Below are 11,137 nucleotides of genomic sequence, written 5' to 3'. Positions count from 1 at the left end.
GCATTTGCTTTATACACCCATGTCAGTTTTTCTTAATAGTCAATATTCAGGCTGACGATGAAAGTTGTAGTAATCATTGAATTCCTATCAATTACTTTGCAATAATTATATAGTTGCAATGATATAGTTTGCATAATATTTACAATTGATCTGATAATTATTTGTTGGCTTGCTGAATATGCAAATAACAAACATCTCGATTACGCTGGTTTACTGAGTATGCAAGCAACAGATATTTTGATTATGCCGGCTTGCTGAGTATGCAGGTAACAGAGATATCGATTGTGTTGGCTTGCTGAGTGAACTAGTAACAAATATTTCGATTACGCTGGTTTGCAAGTAACAGATATCTCGATTAAGCCGGCTTGTTGAGTATGCAAGTAGAATATATCTCGAATGTACCGGCTTGTTGAATATGCAAGTAACAGATATCTCGATTACGCTGGTTTGCAAGTAACAGATATCTCGATTTATCCGGCTTGCTGAGTATGCAAGTAGAATATATCTCGATTAAGCCGGCTTGCTGAGTATGCAAGTAGAATTTATCTCGATTGTGCCGGCTTGCTGAATATGCAAGTAACAGATATCTCGATTAAGCCGGCTTGCTGAGTATGCAAGTAGAATATATCTCGATTAAGCCGGCTTGCTGAGTATGCAAGTAACATATATTTCGATTACACCGGCTTGCTGAGTATATAAATAACAGGTATCTAAATTATGCCGGCTTGTTGAGTTATCTCGATTACACCGGCTTGCTGTGTATGCAAGTAAGAGTTCTTTCGATTACGCCGGCTTGCTGAGTATGCAAGTAACAGATATATCATTAACGTCTGATTTGCAAATATGACATAGTATAGGAAAGTGTTTATAGCCTCCAAAATGAATAAATGTTGAGAAGCGTATTTGACTGACAAACTGCCTCCACTCACAAAATCATATATGTCAACATGTCTTACAGGCAGAAATACTATTATACCGATATCATTATATATTCAATGAACAAAAAATCTGTAAACAAAATGCATATGATGTTGTAAAATAATCTGTTATTTTTATACAGAAATGTATCTCAATCCGTATAATAAAATGTCTAAACAAAGCGTAAGCTTTTGTTGTTGCAAAAACGAAATTTGTATTGAATTTACTCAGACATTGGACAATACAATCAAGGCTATGGTCACGTGCATACACTTTTATATACTGTACTGAACAGCAAAAGAAACTATCCGGAAATATAACTGGGGTATTGTTTAATAAAATACTTAAATTTATAAATTTAACTTGTTTTCTTCATACCACATTACACTTGAAGAACTTCGCGTGGTAAATTAAAAAAATCAAGCAACAGTAAAATCAGTAGTCCCAAAATAGCCGTTTTGCACGAAATTCACGTTCGTGCGTAATGAACGAAATTCTTTGTGGAATTTTATTGCCATTGGAAACAGTGATGATTTACTCACTCGAAAAACAGCATAAAGTTAAAAAAAAATTGTTGGTTGCATGGCACGACTGAATCACATTCAGAGCGAGCGCACAATTGAGATGTTACAACCCAACTGTCGCGCAGATGATATTGCCAGAATTCCGTGCAAACAGACTGTACTGACTTCACGGTTGATAGAGATTTTTTTTTTTAATTTAACACGTGAAGTTCTTCAAGTGTAATGTGGTATGAAGAAGACAACTCAAATTTATAAATTTAAGTTTTTTTATCAAAAATACCCCAGTTATACTTCTGGATAGTTTCTTTTGCTGTTCAGTACAATTATATATAATATTATTATGCTTGCATACACAACACATTTCCATCTTTATCCATTTCTCTCACTATAACAAAATGTTATGAGACACATTTTCCTGAATACATTTTGAAAATAATTAAACTGTTTACTGACATAGCGAGACAAATTTAACAGAATTAAAAATAATCAACGACCTGGAACACGAAAATGCTCTTCTAACATCTTAATCCACTCAGTCTAGCAGAGATGTAACATTAGCTCGACTGGCTGGAAAAAAAGTGCGGAATGAGTTGAAACTTCACGCACTTATTCACTGTGATAAACTGACTTGCAGAGCACAGGTTCCATTTTTTACTAGATTGTGTTCCTTTTTCGACTAAGCAACATTTGGTTAAGTTTTTATTTGACAGTTGGTATTTCAGTACCCAGTTATGAGAATGGATTGAAACATTACATACGTGTTCACTGTGATATGCATAGGTTGATAACTCTACTTTGCAATTTTACAAAATTATGCCTCTTTTTCGAATTAATACTTTTTGTTTCAGTTTGTGTATGTAACCTGGTATTTCAGTACCCACATGTTAAGTGTTGTGTCGAATAAAAGCGTCTCATTTATATTGCATGTTCTTCGCGGACCTAAAAGAGTTTACAACACAGAATGCGACACGACACGATGCATGACAATACTCGACACGATGCACGACGTAGCTTTTTTATATAACACCACCCTAACAGAATAAACGTAATGAAGTAGATAATAATAATAATAATAATAATAACAAAAACATCATCAGAAAAGCAAGAATAAAAGATAATGAACAAGGCGATCGGTAACACCGATGCATGCTCCCCGAAGTTACTGTATCATAAGGGCTTTTCAGTAACGGAGGTCATGATATATGGAGAAATGTGGACAGTAAGGGTTGTGGTTCTTATAACTGCACTCCCTCTCACTAATCTCTCTGAATTTGTAAAGTATGAAGTCAATAGCGTACATCTAGTATTAGAGTTATGTCCCGGACAAGGTTTTCAAAAATGAGATTATTCAAAAATAGAACCACCTGAATTCATTGCACCCTTTTTCACTGATCTTTATCAGTTTGTAAAGTATGAAGTCAATACCTTACAGAGTATTCATATTATGCCCTGGACAAAGACTTCAAACAAGGGAGATCATTAAAAAATTCGACCACCTGGACTTATGGTTCCTTGTCACTGCACGTTCTCTTAATAAGCTCGATCAATGTATAAAGTTACAACTTGGTACCTTCTATTTTTGAGGGTCGACCGTAACTGAGCCGTATGTTCTACATATACTAGTTATTCCACCGTACACAGCACTTTCTGTATTTTAAGGTTTAAAAGTATATCTCCTTGACACGGAATATTTGATAAACGGACAATATCTTTACCAACCATCTGCCTGACAAGTACATGTTGTGCCGTACTGTCCTGTACGATGGATACTTAACATATTAAGAAAAAGTTTGTCCCCTTTAAAAATGAAAGCCATTTGTAAAGAAATAAAACAAACATTTACTGAAAACTACATTCCCCCTAGTTATAGGAAATTTCAACATGGGGACGTTATTGCAAATGCATCAAAACGAACATACGTAACAGTTCTTTGAAAATTGGCGAAACTGTCCGAAAATGTGGCTCCTTTATGCAAGTCCTTTTCCGGAAGTAAATGTAATTTCATATCAGTATACTGACAATTGTTTTGTAGAGTAATGTATATGTTTTACATGCTGTTCAGTTTTTCATGTGGAACAACCCTTTCTTTCTATATAATTTGGTGTCGTTTGAATTATTTTCCTTAAAATATAAGGCAAAGCGTTAACAGGAGTTTTTATTAGATGTTCTTTTGATATTTATTTAGACATACCACAGTGTCTAATAGAGCTGCCAAAGATAAAGACTGAAGAACATTGAACACTTTAATCCAAATAGAAAAATTGTTGTATTATTCTTACGTACAGATAAAAATACCTATAAAACCATATCAAGCAATCTGATCTGCAAACTTGTCATGTGGAATAGGACATTGTAGGTCAGCTTTATACGACTGCGCTAAAATGCATTTAAAAAAGCTTCATGATTTGAAGAATGTGTCCAAATACTGTTATATGTTTATTCAATCATGGGATAAAACAAAGTAATCATGTTTCGTCTATACAATAAATTAATGTGTCTCTGTAGAGCCGTCGCAGCATATAAAAACTCACAACAACAGAATGGCGATATCACGAAATTACGACGGTGTTTAGACTTTCATTATAATGTTTAGACTTTTCATTATAGTGTTAAGCCTTTTCATCATAGTGTTTAGACTTTTCATCATAGTGTTTAGACTTTCATTATAATGTTTAGACTTTTCATTATAGTGTTTAGCCTTTTCATCATAGTGTTTAGACTTTTCATCATAGTGTTTAGACTTTCATCTTTGTGTTTAGACTTTCATCATGGTGTTTAGACTTTTCATCATAATGTTTAAACTTTCATCATAGTGTTTAGACTTTCATCATAGTGTTTAGACTTTTCATCATAGTGTTTAGACTTTTCCTCACAGTGTTTAGACTTTTCATTATAGTGTTTAGAATTTTCAAACTTTTCATCATAGTGTTTAGACTTTTCATCATAGAGTTTAGACTTTCATCATAGTGTTTAGACTTTTCATCATCATGGTTTCGATATTTCATCAACGTAGTTTCTACTTTCCAACACCAATGGTTTCGACTTTCCAGCATCGTTATTCCGACTATAAGTGTTAGTTGAATAAGCAATTTAATTTGTATAGAAAACGTTTTATAAAAAAAACTCAGAAATCTGCGTTTTAAAGACCGAAAGTCATATTGGTCATTGTTAAATTCAGCTACTTCTGGTAGTAAGCAGGTTGCTGCAAAGGTACCTCTAAAACACTTTTACAACCATTTTAAAAATCTGAACAAAGTTTTAAACAATGATGATGATACTCAAATCCCGTCTGTACCTTCTTATAATGAAGACTTGAACAGGGATATCTCAACTGAAGACATTACACTTGCTATAAAGTCATTGAAAAATAATAAAGCACGGAATGGATAATGTTTTAATTCGAGTAGTGTCATGTTTTCAGTTTCATAAACTGTTTAACATTGAATTTAATACTGGTGTTGAACCTGATGCTTCGACCGAAGGTATAATATGTCCAATATACAAAAATAAAGGTGATCCTACGGATCCAGATAATTACACATTCCATATCAAGTTGTTTTGGTAAACTTTTTACAGCTGTCTTGAATAATCGTTTGAATCAGTATCTAGATTCCATGAATGTGCTTTCTGGGGTAAAAGTCGGGTTTAGAAAGGACTATAGCACAACTGATCACATTTTTAATGTGAAATGTTTAATGGATATTTATCTTCATTTGAAAGTGCCTTTGTACTGTGCATTTATTGATTACCGTAAAGCATTTGACTCTGTCAATAGAGCATCATTGTGGATGAAACACCTATAATAAAATGTTGATGGTAAAATGTTTAAGATTATCCACAGCTAATACCAAAATGCCAAATCTTGTATCAGACAAAATGCTAAACTGTCTTATTTTTTTCATAAGTAATATTGGTGTTTGTAAGGGTGAAAATTTATCACCTATTCTTTTCTCCATGTTTTTAATGATTTTGTTGATTTCATTTCCAAAGCTTATGATGCCTTTGATTTAGTGAATGATATTGCAGGAGCCTTGCTCGATGATGAAGAGGTGCATGTTTAGCTCAAATTGTCTCTGTTATTATACGCAGATGATACTGTTATTCTTGCTGAATCCGGGGAAAAGTTACAGGCTGCTTTGAATGCTATGTACCTATATTGGTCAGACATGGAAGTTAGAGGTTAACTCATCTAAAACTAAGGTCCTTGTGTTCAGTAAGAAGAAGCAAAGAAACAAACCTGTATTACTCTCAATGGGGAAAATTTATCAGTAATTGATGATTTTGTGTACTTAGGTATGACATTTTCTTGTAATGGTAAATTCGATAAAGCAAAAAGTGTATTGATAGAACAAGCCAGAAAAGCCATGTTCTGTGTTCTACAAAAAGCCAGGAAGTTGGCATTACCTTTAGATATGCAACTCCAATTATTTGACAGTATAGTTGTCTCTGTTTATTCAGTTTTACAAATATATACTTCATTTTAAGAAAACCAAACCAACCTGTATTCTTTATAGTGAGTTGGGTAGATACCCATCTGAAATTCTTATCAAAGCCAGAATTGTTGGTTTCTGGAAAAAGAATGGTAAGTGGTAAACAAGATAAGATATCTGCTATTTTATATAAACTCAAGTTGGTATAACTATAAATATATAATGCCTAAATGTTTAAATTATAGGATATTTAAAACATCTCATTGTTTTGAATATTATCTGAGTATACTGCCGACTGATCTTAGAATAAGTTTGAGTAAGTTTAGATGTGTTAATCATAAACTACCAGAAGAAAAATGTCGTTTTCTTGATATCATGCGAGATTATCGCATCTGTGAGTTATGTAGTATTAACAAATTTAGGGATGAGTATCACTATATTTTTGAATGTCATTATTTTAGAAAAGAAAGAAAGAAATACATTCCTATGGATTTTATTAAGAACTATAACACTATTAAAATGAATGCACTGTTTTACTACTGAAAATGTTAGTATATTATTCAGGTTGGCAAAATTCTGTAAAATTATACTATCTAAATTTCGATAGTGTCTTCCTAGCCTGGCTCCCTGGCTGCATGGTTATTTTTTATATAAATACAGGAAACATTTTATTAGAAAATTTTAAGCCTCTAAAATAGCACAATTTTATCTGATGGCTGAACCATACATGTTTGGAGCCAGGGGCAATAAAAAATGTCAATGTAGAAACAACCCTCTGGAGTTACTTCCCTCTTAATGAAGAAAACTGATATATGTAAATAAGAACAAACATAGGGACGGGAGCCAGTCTAGTGTCTTCCTTTTAACTACACTTTTATCTCTTTTTTTTCTTTATTTAAATTTCACATATACAATGCAATACAGAAAGTTCAATATTCTACGAATTTTACACTGTTGTACAAAACGAGGTTACCAATCTTATGATATGATAGAACAATATTGAAATCGGTATTGCTTACAGAATAAAGAAGAAAAGCAGTACTAGAATTAGGAAAGGAGAGTAGAAGAGTGTTGGCGTTTATGTGAATTCTCCTGCGATGTTGCTGTTCAACAGAACAGTAAGGAACAAACTCCCGCATTTCGATAAAAAAGAAAAATGACTCTAAAATTAGGCGAAAGGACTCTTCCCAAAAACAAAAAATGAAACATTACGCAGACAGAGGAGCAAACACTCATATTGTAACATATAGACTTGGACAGAAAGTGCTTATTCTGAATAAAAATTGTGGAAAATTAGACTCAAGATGGAATAATGAAATATACTCTGTTATATGTCAAAAGGGAAACCAAATTAAACTGAGGTCTAAACACAATGACATTTTGAGAAGACATGTTACTCAAAGGACCTCGGACATTTTCCTCTTCAGATGGCCTATCCGATTAAGGAAAAAGTGAAATAGGGATAGACTTCTGAAACTGCATAGTTACGATAGTTGAAGACCATTTCTTGATAAATGCGACTTCATTTTACAAGTTTATGAACTAAAAAGAAGACTTTGTAGACATTTCTCATTCTATTTTCTATTAAAATATGAAAATAAATCATTTTTACGTTTTAAACATCTTTCCCCCCAGTGACGCAACAAAATAGTTCACATGCCTTTGTAAATAATTATTATATACGTATGCTGCAAAAAATGGTACTTGGTCACAGGGGGGAAAGTGTTTAAAATTGAAAAACTACGTACAGGGTGTCAGCAAATAAATTTTTACATAAATATTTGACACTTATTGCATGTGTTTCCTAAACCTTACATAGCTACAGCTTTAATCATTTTTGTAAATATTTCAAGCACAGAAAACACTAAACTAAATAAATAGCGGACATAGAAAGTCAAGCTAGAAAGCAGACAGTTATAAGTATATCTTATGAATTTTTCAATCAGATCTGTTACCTCTTGACAGTCTAAGTCCGTCGATTGAGTGTCATCAGGATTGAGACAACTGCGTCTGTCGTAAGTCAAGAACCAAGCAAGTGGCTTAGACATATTACATATGTGTCTTCAACGTAAACATGACAAAGAAATACAGACAAACTTCTATGGGAATAGTGCCACTTTGGTGCAAATTGTTTACTTTTTGTAGGACACAATTGAAGCGAACCTAGAATGCATTTTAATAGCAACATTTGCTTTTATTCGATCCAGCATCCTAAACCCTAACAGAACTACACCAGACACCATCTCCTTAACTGACCCAGTTGCTTCCAGAACTAACACTGACACCCATAGAACTAATATTGACTCGCCCAGAACTAACACTGACACCACCAGAATTAACATCAATTCGCTCACACGTCTGAAACTTATTTTGAAGCCAACCGAAATACTAGTAAGGCCCCAAAGAACTAACACAGACACCCCAAGAATATCTATATAAATGTTGATACTAGCTAGTGAAGTTCTGTTCCACTGATATAAAATGCTAAAAGTAAGGCATCCCTGAACCCACAGTGGAATAGGCAGTCTCCTGCACCCCTCCGTTTCAACTGTAAAAGGCCAGCTACGCCAATGTATGGCCAGCTACACTGCATGTATTAAATAATAATCCTCCACATAATGCCCGGTCAGTATTGTACATGTGTATAAATACAGTATAGCAATAGATGTATAGAAAACAAACAATAGGCTGTGATCAATGCATCAGTTATCATGGGCACTCGGGTGGAAATAAATGAAGTACAGTTAGGAACCAAAAGTTTTGTTCCACTTTTATTTTTTCCGTTTCGTTTATTTTCTAAAATGTCAATAAAACTGATAGTCTGCATGGTATAAGTTTATTTATTGTGTTAAAATATTTCATAGTAGACATATCTTAAATGCCAATGCTTTTTTTTAACTAAAAATACACATTTAAAAATTTTCAAAAATATGACCCTTAGTTACAAACTGTTCGAATTTCAAGAAAACGAATATGAAATAAAACTATTTTTTGTGACAGTTTGATAGGAATATAACTTATTTATCAGTATTTGAAGCTATTATATAAAACTATCAGCTATTGAAGTCAAGAAATAGCATTGAACTTAGGGCAAAATCCCTAGCATAATGTCCGATGTCCTTCGACCATTTTATCAAGCATAAACTGTCTGAGAGGTTTACAATAAAAACAAACTGACCATTAATCCGACAGTCTGTATTGAGAAAATTAATGACAGATTTCAGAAAGTGATTAGTTTGAATTAAATGGATATAAACTCAGTCATTCAAACTCTGGCAGAGAAACATTAAGACTCACTTTGCACATTTTCTGAGAATGTTTACAATAAACTTAATTTCACAACCTTAGTTGTTGCCACCTGTTAAGATTAATTGCCATTGATAATTGGAATGACATGCTATCATTTATGCCAATGATTTGAATGTTTTCTTTTCAGGAATCGTACTAGAGTTCATGAACTGTTTAAATTTATTGCATATTATCCTTCTGAGAAAAAGGCGGATGTAATGTATTCACTCACTATTGGTCAGCTAGGACTAGCCAGTAGCTGATAAGCTCCGCCTCATCTCACCTTGTATTATGTTACAGTTGTAGTATCAACTTAGAATAGATTTAGTAACTATCGAAGTAACTTGTGTCTTTCTAGTCTAATGACTATATAAGTTTATATCCTATCAAGAACCCACATGAACATTACATATGTGTTCTCTGTTAAATATTTATATCGCTCCATTTAGCATTATGCGTAGCTAGTTTATTCTTAATTTGAGCTATGATACTTTCAGTTTGTTTTCGTTGTTTTATTTATGATAGGAAATTTGCAATATGTGGTTTGTGCTTGTTCAGTTTGCATATATATAAGAAATGTTTGGCCATTACTAGTATGAAATTTGCAATATCTTTTGTTTTCGTATTACATACTAGACCAAAAGCTATTATTCTGTAGTCAAGCTGTGTTTATATTATTGTCATGTAAGAAATATGTGACGTCTGACCAGAATGCTTGAGTTACTGGGCATTCCCAGAACAAGTGAATGAGTGTTTCAGTGTGCATGTTACACAGGTCACAAAGACTTGAATTCACAATTTTGCATTTATGAAGGAAGTCATTTGTAGGAAGGATGCGCTTTATGAACTTGTATTGAAAAGCTCTTAGTTTGGTGTCGATGGTACTCCGAAAGGGGTTCATATAGATTATAGGCCATTGGTTTAAACATATTTTATTAGCGAAATGGTTTACAGAATACATATACAATCAACAAAATTCGCAAAAACGCTTAGGATAGGATCGAAAGCCTAAGGCTTATATAGATCTTTTCCTGAGATTATAGACCATTCTAAGCTTTCATATAAGTTATTCCGTTTATTTTCAGATTTGTTAATTATTCTTGTATTGCGTTTCAAATGTGTCAAGTACAAACATTTATTTGGTTTACATAACTTTATGACCTGTTGAATGTATTTATCTGTATTAATTGTTAAGTGATAGATTGTCATTAAAAACCTTAACACTACTAAAGTGAAAACACTGTTTAAAGGAAATTCCTATAGTTTTTTATTATATCTTTCTGCGCAGCCGACACTACCTAGGAAAATTGAAGTGAAGTCAACATTTGTTGAAACATGTGACAGACAATCTTAAATACGAATAATCTTGAATAAAAAAAACTTTTTTTAATAAGTTTTATCAGTAGTCAAATGTTGATACTGGTTTATGTCGTATTGACATGAATCATGCCTGACATGTTTCTTGCCATTTTTGTGTCTGTTTTTTGACGGCGCTTTTTAGTACAAAGACAGTGTTGTCCATATAATGTTAGACAATTAACTTTGTATTGATAAAACAATATCTCAACTCAGATTATTTAGTGTTCAATTATAGAAAGAATTAAGCTTTTTAAAACTTTTTTTAACTTCTAGCAGATATACATGTAATCAATTTGGTCAGGTTCGCGCCATTTTTCGTCCGAACAGGTGTTGCATTCAAGCGGTCTTAACATGAAATTTAGCCTGGTGAACCATATATTTTAGCGATGCAATTATTTATACACAAGAGAAACAAGACAAAAATATATGAGACAGTTTTTTTTAAAATATTCTTCACTATGGGTAGTTGTCATTGAAAAAAAGTTCACAAAAGTGAATATGAAACAAGATTTTTTTTTTGTTTCATTTGTACCCATTATTGTAATTACAAATATGACTATGATATCAAATACGTCTAACAAAATCTGTAAAAATAATAAACCCTATTGTGCTGTCTTC

This window comes from Mercenaria mercenaria, chromosome 15, assembly GCF_021730395.1.
Source record: "Mercenaria mercenaria strain notata chromosome 15, MADL_Memer_1, whole genome shotgun sequence".
In the NCBI taxonomy this organism is placed as follows: domain Eukaryota; kingdom Metazoa; phylum Mollusca; class Bivalvia; order Venerida; family Veneridae; genus Mercenaria; species Mercenaria mercenaria.
This window is presented reverse-complemented; position numbering follows the sequence as displayed.